We start from the raw sequence: 12,672 nt of genomic DNA, 5'->3' as shown, positions 1-12,672 counted from the left end.
TTGGATAAGGTTTGTCTGCAAGTCAAATCTCTGCTCTTTCTGTTCTTTTTCACAGAAAGATTGCTAGTCTTCCTGATATTCATTGTTTTGTACAAGCTTTGTCTCATATAAAACCTGTTATTAAGTCAATCTCTCCTCCTTGGAGTTTGAATTTGGTTCTGGGGGCTCTTCAAGCTCCTCCGTTTGAACCTATGCATTCGCTGGACATTAAATTACTTTCTTGGAAAGTTTTGTTTCTTTTGGCCATCTCTTCTGCTAGAAGAGTTTCTGAATTATCTGCTCTTTCTTGTGAGTCTCCTTTTCTGATTTTTCATCAGTATAAGGCGGTGTTGCGAACTTCTTTTAAATTTTTACCTAAGGTTGTGAATTCTAACAACATTAGTAGAGAAATTGTGGTTCCTTCATTGTGTCCTAATCCTAAGAATTCTAAGGAAAAGTCGTTGCATTCTTTGGATGTAGTTAGAGCTTTGAAATATTATGTTGAAGCTACTAAGGATTTCCGAAAGACTTCTAGTCTATTTGTTATCTTTTCCGGTTCTAGGAAAGGTCAGAAGGCTTCTGCCATTTCTTTGGCATCTTGGTTAAAATCTTTGTTTCATCATGCCTATGTCGAGTCGGGTAAAACTCCGCCTCAAAGGATTACAGCTCATTCTACTAGGTCCGTTTCTACTTCCTGGGCGTATAGGAATGAAGCTTCAGTTGATCAGATTTGCAAAGCAGCCACTTGGTCTTCTTTGCATACTTTTACTAAATTCTACCATTTTGATGTGTTTTCTTCTTCTGAAGCAGTTTTTGGTAGAAAAGTACTTCAGGCAGCTGTTTCAGTTTGATTCTTCTGCTTATAATTTCATTTTTTTTTTCATTATAAGATTTAAACTTTATTTTGGGTGTGGATTTTTTTCAGCGGAATTGGCTGTCTTTATTTTATCCCTCCCTCTCTAGTGACTCTTGCGTGGAAGATCCACATCTTGGGTAGTCATTATCCCATACGTCACTAGCTCATGGACTCTTGCTAATTACATGAAAGAAAACATAATTTATGTAAGAACTTACCTGATAAATTCATTTCTTTCATATTAGCAAGAGTCCATGAGGCCCACCCTTTTTTTGTGGTGGTTATGATTTTTTTGTATAAAGCACAATTATTCCAATTCCTTATTTTTTATGCTTTCGCACTTTTTTCTTATCACCCCACTTCTTGGCTATACGTTAAACTGATTTGTGGGTGTGGTGAGGGGTGTATTTATAGGCATTTTGAGGTTTGGGAAACTTTGCCCCTCCTGGTAGGAATGTATATCCCATACGTCACTAGCTCATGGACTCTTGCTAATATGAAAGAAATGAATTTATCAGGTAAGTTCTTACATAAATTATGTGTTTTTATATATATATATATATATATATATATATATATATATATATATATATATACTGTATATATGTATATATGTATATATACATATATATGTGTATATATATGTTGATATATACAGTGGGGCAAAAAAGTATTTAGTCAGCCACCAATTGTGCAAGTTCTCCCACTTAAGAAGATGAGAGAGGCCTGTAATTTTCATCATAGGTATACCTCAACTATTAGAGACTTACGGCTAGATTTAGAGTTCGGCGGTAAAAGGGCTGTTAACGCTCCGCGGGTTTTTTTCTGGCCGCACCATAAATTTAACTCTGGTATCGAGAGTTCAAACAAATGCTGCGTTAGGCTCCAAAAAAGGAGCGTAGAGCATTTTTACCGCAAATGCAACTCTCGATACCAGAGTTGCTTACGGACGCGGCCGGCATCAAAAACGTGCTCGTGCACGATTCTCCCATAGGAAACAATGGGGCTGTTTGAGCTGAAAAAAACCTAACACCTGCAAAAAAGCAGCGTTCAGCTCCTAACGCAGCCCCATTGTTTCCTATGGGGAAACACCTCCTAAGTCTGCACCTAACACCCTAACATGTACCCCGAGTCTAAACACCCCTAACCTTACACTTATTAACCCCTAATCTGCCGCCCCCGCTATCGCTGACCCCTGCATTACACTTTTAACCCCTAATCTGCCGCTCCGTAAACCGCCGCCACCTACGTTATCCCTATGTACCCCTAATCTGCTGCCCTAACATCGCCGACCCCTATGTTATATTTATTAACCCCTAATCTGCCCCCCACAACGTCGCCGACACCTACCTACACTTATTAACCCCTAATCTGCCGAGCGGACCTGAGCGCTACTATAATAAAGTTATTAACCCCTAATCCGCCTCACTAACCCTATCATAAATAGTATTAACCCCTAATCTGCCCTCCCTAACATCGCCGACACCTACCTTCAATTATTAACCCCTAATCTGCCGACCGGAGCTCACCGCTATTCTAATAAATGTATTAACCCCTAAAGCTAAGTCTAACCCTAACACTAACACCCCCCTAAGTTAAATATAATTTTTATCTAACGAAATAAATTAACTCTTATTAAATAAATAATTCCTATTTAAAGCTAAATACTTACCTGTAAAATACATCCTAATATAGCTACAATATAAATTATAATTATATTATAGCTATTTTAGGATTAATATTTATTTTACAGGCAACTTTGTAATTATTTTAACCAGGTACAATAGCTATTAAATAGTTAAGAACTATTTAATAGTTACCTAGTTAAAATAATTACAAATTTACCTGTAAAATAAATCCTAACCTAAGATATAATTAAACCTAACACTACCCTATCAATAAAATAATTAAATAAACTACCTACAATTACCTACAATTAACCTAACACTACACTATCAATACATTAATTAAACACAATTGCTACAAATAAATAAAATTAAATAAACTATCTAAAGTACAAAAAATAAAAAAGAACTAAGTTACAGAAAATAATAAAATATTTACAAACATAAGAAAAATATTACAACAATTTTAAACTAATTACACCTACTCTAAGCCCCCTAATAAAATAACAAAGCCCCCCAAAATAAAAAATTCCCTACCCTATTCTAAAATACAAATATTACAAGCTCTTTTACCTTACCAGCCCTGAACAGGGCCCTTTGCGGGGCATGCCCCAAGAATTTCAGCTCTTTTGCCTGTAAAAAAAAACATACTATACCCCCCCCCCAACATTACAACCCACCACCCACATACCCCTAATCTAACCCAAACCCCCCTTAAATAAACCTAACACTACCCCCCTGATGATCTTCCTACCTTGTCTTCACCATGCCAGGTTCACCGATCCGTCCTGGCTCCAAGATCTTCATCCAAGCCAAGCGGGGGCTAGACATCCACTGAAGAAGTCCAGAAGAGGGTCCAAAGTCTTCCTCCTATCCGGCAAGAAGAGGACATCCGGACCGGCAAACATCTTCTCCAAGCGGCATCTTCTATCTTCTTCCATCCGATGACGACCGGCTCCATCTTGAAGACCTCCAGCGCGGATCCATCCTCTTCTTCCGACGACTAGACGACGAATGACGGTTCCTTTAAGGGACGTCATCCAAGATGGCGTCCCTCGAATTCCGATTGGCTGATAGGATTCTATCAGCCAATCGGAATTAAGGTAGGAATTTTCTGATTGGCTGATGGAATCAGCCAATCAGAATCAAGTTCAATCCGATTGGCTGATCCAATCAGCCAATCAGATTGAGCTCGCATTCTATTGGCTGTTCCGATCAGCCAATAGAATGCGAGCTCAATCTGATTGGCTGATTGGATCAGCCAATCGGATTGAACTTGATTCTGATTGGCTGATTCCATCAGCCAATCAGAAAATTCCTACCTTAATTCCGATTGGCTGATAGAATCCTATCAGCCAATCGGAATTCGAGGGACGCCATCTTGGATGACGTCCCTTAAAGGAACCGTCATTCGTCGTCTAGTCGTCGGAAGAAGAGGATGGATCCGCGCTGGAGGTCTTCAAGATGGAGCCGGTCGTCATCGGATGGAAGAAGATAGAAGATGCCGCTTGGAGAAGATGTTTGCCGGTCCGGATGTCCTCTTCTTGCCGGATAGGAGGAAGACTTTGGACCCTCTTCTGGACTTCTTCAGTGGATGTCTAGCCCCCGCTTGGCTTGGATGAAGATCTTGGAGCCAGGACGGATCGGTGAACCTGGCATGGTGAAGACAAGGTAGGAAGATCATCAGGGGGGTAGTGTTAGGTTTATTTAAGGGGGGTTTGGGTTAGATTAGGGGTATGTGGGTGGTGGGTTGTAATGTTGGGGGGGGGGTATAGTATGTTTTTTTTTACAGGCAAAAGAGCTGAAATTCTTGGGGCATGCCCCGCAAAGGGCCCTGTTCAGGGCTGGTAAGGTAAAAGAGCTTGTAATATTTGTATTTTAGAATAGGGTAGGGAATTTTTTATTTTGGGGGGCTTTGTTATTTTATTAGGGGGCTTAGAGTAGGTGTAATTAGTTTAAAATTGTTGTAATATTTTTCTTATGTTTGTAAATATTTTATTATTTTCTGTAACTTAGTTCTTTTTTATTTTTTGTACTTTAGATAGTTTATTTAATTTTATTTATTTGTAGCAATTGTGTTTAATTAATGTATTGATAGTGTAGTGTTAGGTTAATTGTAGGTAATTGTAGGTAGTTTATTTAATTATTTTATTGATAGGGTAGTGTTAGGTTTAATTATATCTTAGGTTAGGATTTATTTTACAGGTAAATTTGTAATTATTTTAACTAGGTAACTATTAAATAGTTCTTAACTATTTAATAGCTATTGTACCTGGTTAAAATAATTACAAAGTTGCCTGTAAAATAAATATTAATCCTAAAATAGCTATAATATAATTATAATTTATATTGTAGCTATATTAGGATGTATTTTACAGGTAAGTATTTAGCTTTAAATAGGAATTATTTATTTAATAAGAGTTAATTTATTTCGTTAGATAAAAATTATATTTAACTTAGGGGGGTGTTAGTGTTAGGGTTAGACTTAGCTTTAGGGGTTAATACATTTATTAGAATAGCGGTGAGCTCCGGTCGGCAGATTAGGGGTTAATAATTGAAGGTAGGTGTCGGCGATGTTAGGGAGGGCAGATTAGGGGTTAATACTATTTATGATAGGGTTAGTGAGGCGGATTAGGGGTTAATAACTTTATTATAGTAGCGCTCAGGTCCGCTCGGCAGATTAGGGGTTAATAAGTGTAGGTAGGTGTCGGCGACGTTGTGGGGGGCAGATTAGGGGTTAATAAATATAACATAGGGGTCGGCGATGTTAGGGGTAGCAGATTAGGGGTACATAGGGATAACGTAGGTGGCGGCGATTTGCGGTCGGAAGATTAGGGGTTAATTATTTTAAGTAGCTTGCGGCGACGTTGTGGGGGGCAAGTTAGGGGTTAATAGATATAATACAGGGGTCGGCGGTGTTAGGGGCAGCAGATTAGGGGTACATAAGTATAACGTAGGTGGCGGTCGGCAGATTAGGGGTTAAAAATTTTAATCGAGTGGCGGCGATGTGGGGGGACCTCGGTTTAGGGGTACATAGGTAGTTTATGGGTGTTAGTGTACTTTAGGGTACAGTAGTTAAGAGCTTTATAAACCGGCGTTAGCCAGAAAGCTCTTAACTCCTGCTATTTTCAGGCGGCTGGAATCTTGTCGTTAGAGCTCTAACGCTCACTGCAGAAACGACTCTAAATACCGGCGTTAGAAAGATCCCATTGAAAAGATAGGCTACGCAAATGGCGTAGGGGGATCTGCGGTATGGAAAAGTCGCGGCTGAAAAGTGAGCGTTAGACCCTTTAATCACTGACTCCAAATACCAGCGGGCGCCCAAAACCAGCGTTAGGAGCCTCTAACGCTGGTTTTGACGGCTACCGCCGAACTCTAAATCTAGGCCAAAATGTGGAAACAAATCCAGACAATCACATTGTCTGATTTGGAAAGAATTTATTTGCATATTATGGTGGAAAATAAGTATTTGGTCACCTACAAACAAGCAAGATTTCTGGCTCTCACAGACCTGTATCTTCTTCTTTGCAAAAATAGAAATTATAGAGTAGCGCCCCAAACAATCTCAAGGCTGAAGGTTAAATGAAAACACATAAAAACTTATTCCATAAATTCTGTGTTTACAAAATATTTATTACAATGATCAGTTTATATAACCTAAAATATGTAAAACAATTAATCTCAAGCAAACAGTTAATCTCAGAACGAACAGTTGTGGCCACAACTTAAAAAACAAAATTAAAACAGTACATGATAAAACCGAGTGATAATATGTTCATCATACCCGGTTCCTATATAGGAAGTAAGTAAGGCTCTTATAAATTGTCCTGATTATCTCACAGTGTAAAAATACCCTTTAGTTGAATTAATAAGGATACTTAATTGTCAATGTTTGTGTCAATGTTTATATCCGTTATGCACTGTTAGATAGTTTCAGTTATATCTATACCGTGCAGCGTCACTTTGGCCTTTAGGTGTTCCCAGTCAGCTGTGAATCTCAGAACCAATCAGCTGTTGGTATTCTGACAGTTCCCTTATTTGAATTTCAAATGCCGTTTGAGAATTTTTGTAGCGGTGTAGCAACTTATCTCAATGTTGTGCAAAATAGCAAATATTTTCCTGTATATCCAATACAATAGTCTCTTTTTCTCATTCGCTTTCTAAGCCACCTCTATTGGTAGTGGAGGGCCCTCTAGTGGGCCTGGAACAAAATTAAGGGTTTACCAGCTTGAAGTCTGGAGTAATGCTAAATGGTGTTGTTACAATGTTGCAAAGTGGAGAGGAGGTGTCTGTTCTTACCTTTATAGGGTCCTGCAACATTGAGATCAGCCTCTTTCGGTTTCCAGACTTCAAGGAGAAGGTTTCTGAAGTTGGCTGAGGGTTCTTGAAGTGAAGCATGGAGAGATCCAAGAGAAGAGCTGTACCTCCCAAGCGTTACAGGGAGGTGGTGGAGATGGCTGCGAGGAAGAAAGGACCTGCAAAGCAGAGACAGGAGCCTGAGTCAGAAGATGTGGTACCCCCCACTCCCCAAAAATCCCCACCAGTTAGGAGTTTTAATAAGGGAAAGGGAAAAGCTGGGGGAACCGGAAGGGGTACAGGCCCTAAGGGGAAGGCCCAGACTAGTAGGGTTAAGGAGGTAGCATCCAGCCCTGGGCCGCAGCCCAGCAGGTTTATATCTACTGTGAGGGGTGCTATGGTGGGAACTGAGAGGGGGACAAATCCGGTGGCCCCAGCGGATGCAGGGGCCAGCCTAGCAGGGCAAATTGCGGCCTTGCCGCCGGCGGCCTTGGTGGCAGTCTTGGCCTTGGCCCAGTCTTTCACTGGGGGCTCCCCTCTGGGGGATCAGGGCCTTGGCGTGGCTGGCACGGGGGCCGGCGGTGGTATGGGACCGGGCCCAGAGCGCAGCCACATTGGAGAGTGCGCAGCGGAGTCTGGCCCTTCGGATGGCGGTTCCCGCAAGATCTCCTCCGAGAGTTCTGAGGAGGAGGGAGATTGCGGCCGCCATTCTGAGGGAGGACATGGAGGTGAACCGACTGGCTCGCGTGACCGGAGCCCCGGAGGTAACTTGGGGGGACTCCGGGTCGCAAGCGGGTCAACAGGGGGGCAGGCAGGTAGCAGTGGGGGTCACTTACCGGGCGGGAGCATGGCTGATGGTCCGGGTGCCGGGAGAACGAGTGGCGCAGTTGGTTCCCACGTGGGTATGCCTGTTGATAGTGCGCATGCGCGCATGGCAGTAGATCGCGGTCCTCACGCGGGCCCATCAGGTGTGTCAGGCAGATCAGTGTGTTCAGGGGAAAGGCCTTCAGAGCGGCCTAGCACGAGTGCACAGGTGGTGGTTATGGATAGAGGCAATGAAGGGCAAAAGCCCGCGATTGTTGTGAGAGAGAGTGGAAGCACATTACAGAGCGCTGCTAGAGGGGTCGCATCGGGACAAGCTTGCATGAGGGGGGTATGAACCTGAGGTATGCAGGCGCAAATGCAGTATCAGAGGCCGGTGGGCCTATGGGGGCATATGGTCGATTGGAGACTGGAATGAGTTATGAACCACATAGGGGTTGGGGACATGCGGGGATAACGCATGCATATGAGGGAACTTCTCAGTTTAGGGCTGGGGGAGTTGTGAGACCGAGTGATGTGCCGAATGATACGCAGTATGACAGGGGGCAGATCCCTAGAGGTGGTCAGACACATAATGGAGTGAATGAGAATATGATCAGGAGGGCTGTCGAGGCAGCGCTACATGCAAGGGATACTGCGAGGCCCCAGCCTGGGTTTAGTGGTTTCGCCCGGGAGGGGGCTTCGCAGGAGGCAATTATTAGGAATGTTGTGGCTAATGTGCTGGGTATGTCAGTTGGGGGGAGGCCAGGGGAGGGAGTTTCACCTGTTGTCCCTCTCGCAGACCAGAGTACCCCCCAAGTTGTTCTGTCTCAACAGGTCCAGTCAAGCACAGCAGAGATGGCATCGAGCTCAAGCAGCGCCTTGGCAGTGGCAGGGCCCAGCGGAATACAGAGTGCTGCAAATCAAGCAACACATTCTGGAGCAGGGACTCATGGCGAGGGTGAGTGCAATGCACCAGACATCATACACACTGACACGGGGTCATCCTCTAGTGAGTCAGGATCAGATAGCGGGGAGGATCTCGGACTAGTGGGGAAGGGTCAGCGCAGGATGTTTAGGTGGATAAAGAAGATGGCGTCGGCGCAAGCTAAAGACAAGGCAGGCGCTAGAGATCAGGCACTCGGGCTGCAGGGGTCGCAATCTTTAGGGGGTGCGATAACGCAAGTGGGACCAGTGCCACGTAAAGTGGCGGCACAAGGGGATACGTACCCCTGTTTGGCCCACTCGCTCTACGGCCATTTGAAAGCGAAGGTCGTTAAAAAGATACAGGAGGGAAGATACGTTAACGTATTTGAGCTCTCTTTAGATGCGTTTAGGGCCAAAGAAAGAGCGGCAGACGGCTCCGGCCCAAAGAAAGTGCGTAGGCTGGAGACGTACGAGGAATGGCTTAAATGCTTCCGTGTGCTGGCTGCGTGTTATATTGACAGATGGCCATTGCAGGGGCACAACCTGTTTAAGTACCAGGATACCATAGAGGATATCCGTACGAGATTTAAGGAAGGTGCATGGCGTGAATACGACATGGCCTTCAGGAGAAAGATGGTAGGGAACCCCTTACTGCATTTTGGGACGCACTTGTGGTCCAAACTGGGTGTGGAGGGCAGTTCCCCCTCCCCCGTGGCGTAACGTCAAGCTCCGCCGCGCCAAGGGCTGGGCAGGAAGGGGAGGGAATGCTGGAAATTCCAGGATAGGCAGTGTGATAGGGGGAGCAGTTGCTCCTTTCGTCACATCTGCAAGTTCTGTGCAGGGCCACACCCAGGAGCTGATTGCGGAAAACGAAAGGAACAGGGACAGGGACAGCCCAAACTCCCGCCTAAGGCGGGAGTTACCGTCAAGGGCACCAACCCCGCTTAGGTTGAAGGCCATGTTGATATGGCTGGCGAACTACCCCGACATAGAGGCAGCTGAGCTGCTGAGGTCGGGGTTAGAATGGGGTTTCCGCATACCGGTTATGGGACGGGTAGTGGGTTCCCCAGTGCACAGAAATTTGAAAACGGCCTATGAATTCCCACACGTAGTTCGGGAAAAATTGGCAAAGGAGGTGGCGCTGGGCAGGGTGTCAGGGCCATTCTCCACCTGCCCGATGGAAGATCTGGTGGTCTCCCCATTGGGAGTGGTGCCCAAGAAAGAGGAAGGGAAGTTCAGGTTAATACATCACCTTTCATTCCCAAAAGGGGAGTCAGTTAATGACGCAATTGACCCAGTATTGAGTTCTGTGCACTATCAATCGTTTGATCGTGCGCTGAACGTGGTCAGGGCGTGCGGGCCGGGGGCGTGGTTGGCGAAGCTAGACATTGAGTCGGCCTTCCGCCTACTACCGCTGCATCCCTCGGCATTCAGACTCATGGGCATGAAGTTTGAAGGGGAATATTATGTGGACAGGTGTTTGCCGATGGGCTGCTCATTGTCCTGTTCCCTCTTCGAGTGTTTTAGCTCGTTCCTGCATTGGGTAGTGTACAAGGCGTCCAGTGGGGGAGCAGTGGCACACTACTTGGACGATTTTTTGTTGGTTGGGAGGGCCGGTTCCACGGAGTGTGAACGGCTTATGGAAGTCATGCAGGACATGATGTCACGCTTTGGAGTGCCACTCGCGGACGACAAAACGCAGGGGCCCTGCACCTGTCTCACATTTCTGATAGAAATTGACACGGTGCAGGCGTAATGCAGGCTGCCCATGGACAAGGTTATCCGGATGTTGGATGCGGTCCGAAGGCTGAAAGTGGCAAACAGGGTGGCAATAAAAGAGGTGCAGTCACTGCTGGGCCTCCTGAATTTTGCGGGTAGGGTGATCCCGATGGGTAGAGCATTTAACCGCAGATTGGAGGGCCTTCTGAAAGGCCCTACCGATCGGGCGAAATGGGCAAGCGTTTCAGCAGACGTCAGGGAGGACTTGGAGATATGGGAAAAATTCTTGGTGAATTTTAACGGGGTGTGCCTATGGAGGGGTAGGAAAATACCTAACAAGGCAATAAACTTGTATACGGATGCAGCAGGGGGTTTCGGGTATGGAGCATACCTGGATGGTGAATGGAGCGCTGCTCCATGGCCGAGGGAATGGATAGCTGCGGGACACACCAAAAACCTGACGCTTTTGGAATTATTCCCGATAGTGGTGGCTGTGGAAATTTGGGGGGATAGATTGGCTAATAGAGAGGTGGTGTTCTGGACGGACAACCTGAGTGTGGTGTACGCCATTAACAGGTTGTCTGCGTCATCGCCAGCGGTTGTGTGCTGCCTGCGGCATCTGGTGTTACGATGCTTGCAGTGCAATATACAATTTACTGCCAAACACGTCTCGGGAGTGCAGAACATTATTGCGGATGCACTCTCTCGATTTAAATGGGAGCAGTTTAGAGCAGCGGCACCCATGGCGGCAGAGGAGGGGTTAACATGCCCTTCTTCTCTTTGGCAGCTGGTGAAGGTTGGATGAGCATACTTGCCTTGGTTAAGGCATCCTTGGCGCCAAGGACATGGTCAGCTTATAAGAATCACTGGGACTGCTGGGAGGCGTTCTGTCAACGCAGAGGTGTGCAGGTACAAAGGGCTTCTAGAGTATTGGTGTTAGATTGGTTGGCTTTATTGCGGTCAGAAGGGGTCAGTAAGGCTGGCGCGAGCGGTAGGCTCTTGGCGTTGGCTTTCTTTAACAAGGCGCTTAGCTTGGAGGACCACTCTGGCACATTCCTAGTAAGGAAGGTGTTGAAAGGGTGGGGCAGGTTGGCCCCCCGTCAAAAAGATCGGAGGGAACCCATTACCCAGGAGAGGCTGAAGGCATTGGCAAAGGGTGTGACAAAGGTTTGCACCTCAGAGTACGAGCAGCTTCTTTTTAAAACGGCATTTGCATTGGCGTTTGCAGGAGCGCTCAGGGTTGGGGAACTTGTGGCGTCGGCCAAAGATAAGGGCCGCAGTGGAATACAGTTAGAGCACGTCCGTTTGACGGACGGGGGGCTCCTGCTGTTTGTACCCAGGTCCAAGACGGACCAGGAGGGGGTGGGGGCATGGTTACCCCTAGAACGACAGGAGTTTGAGGATTGCTGCCCGGTGTTTTGTGTGGAGCAATACCTTAAGGTGAGGCCAGAGGGAGGGCAACTGCTCCTGATACATGAGGACGGTTTGGCCCTGTCGGTCTTTCAATTCCGCCAGGTACTGGCGAAAACGGCTAAACATGCAGGGCTGGATCCGAGCAGGATCACCCCGCATTCTTTTCGAATAGGCGCATCGACCAACGCAGCTCAAAAAGGAGTTGCGTTGGCGGAGATTAAGCGCTTGGGTAGATGGAAATCCTCCCAGTACAAAACCTATATTAGACCGGGGAAAGGGCACTGCTAGAGCGCAGGCATGTTGAGGGTCAATATTCCAAGGAGGGGGTTTTCTTGGGGGACCCAGGCTGTGCAGGGGCATTTTGTTCATGGTGGTGTACTCTGTTTCATCAGGTGTTGAGAATGTGAAAGCTCCTCCGGTTCGTGTATGTATAGTAGGCCATTCATACATCCACTGGGCTCATCTCAGGGCGTTGCGATCGCCGGAGGGACAGCAACTTGGATTCCCAACGTCCAAGGCAAGCTTTCGGTGGTTAGGGCGCAGGGGATTGTCGTGGGCCGATTTGCCGGCACTCTTACAGGAGGCGCACAAAAGGTGGAGGCGGCCTAACATTTTAGTGCTGCACCTCGGGGGAAATGACCTGGGGGCATTGCCCGCGCTGGATTTGATCAAAAGAATGACAGCGGATGTGCAATGGATGCACACTTGGTTGCAGGGTGTGACTTTGGGGTGGTCAAATGTAGTTGCTCGACTGCACTGGCGGCACATTGTCACACAGAGGGCTGCATATGATGTGCGCAAGAAGGTGAACCGGGAGATGGGAAGAGCGGTCACGGGCATTGGGGGTTTCGTGGTTAGGCACGAAATGATAACGGCCGACAAAAGGGACATATTTAGGCCAGATGGAGTACACCTTACGGACGTAGGGTTGGATATGTTCATAAGAGACGTCAGGGGAGCATTGTTGGGGGTTATTCGTTAAGACAGGTGCTCATATGGTTGGTGTGGCAATCTGTTAAATCGTTATATTGTTATTGTTTTGTTAGTTAAATTATG

This window comes from Bombina bombina, chromosome 6, assembly GCF_027579735.1.
Source record: "Bombina bombina isolate aBomBom1 chromosome 6, aBomBom1.pri, whole genome shotgun sequence".
Lineage (NCBI taxonomy): Eukaryota > Metazoa > Chordata > Amphibia > Anura > Bombinatoridae > Bombina > Bombina bombina.
Note: the sequence above shows the minus strand (reverse complement) of the source record.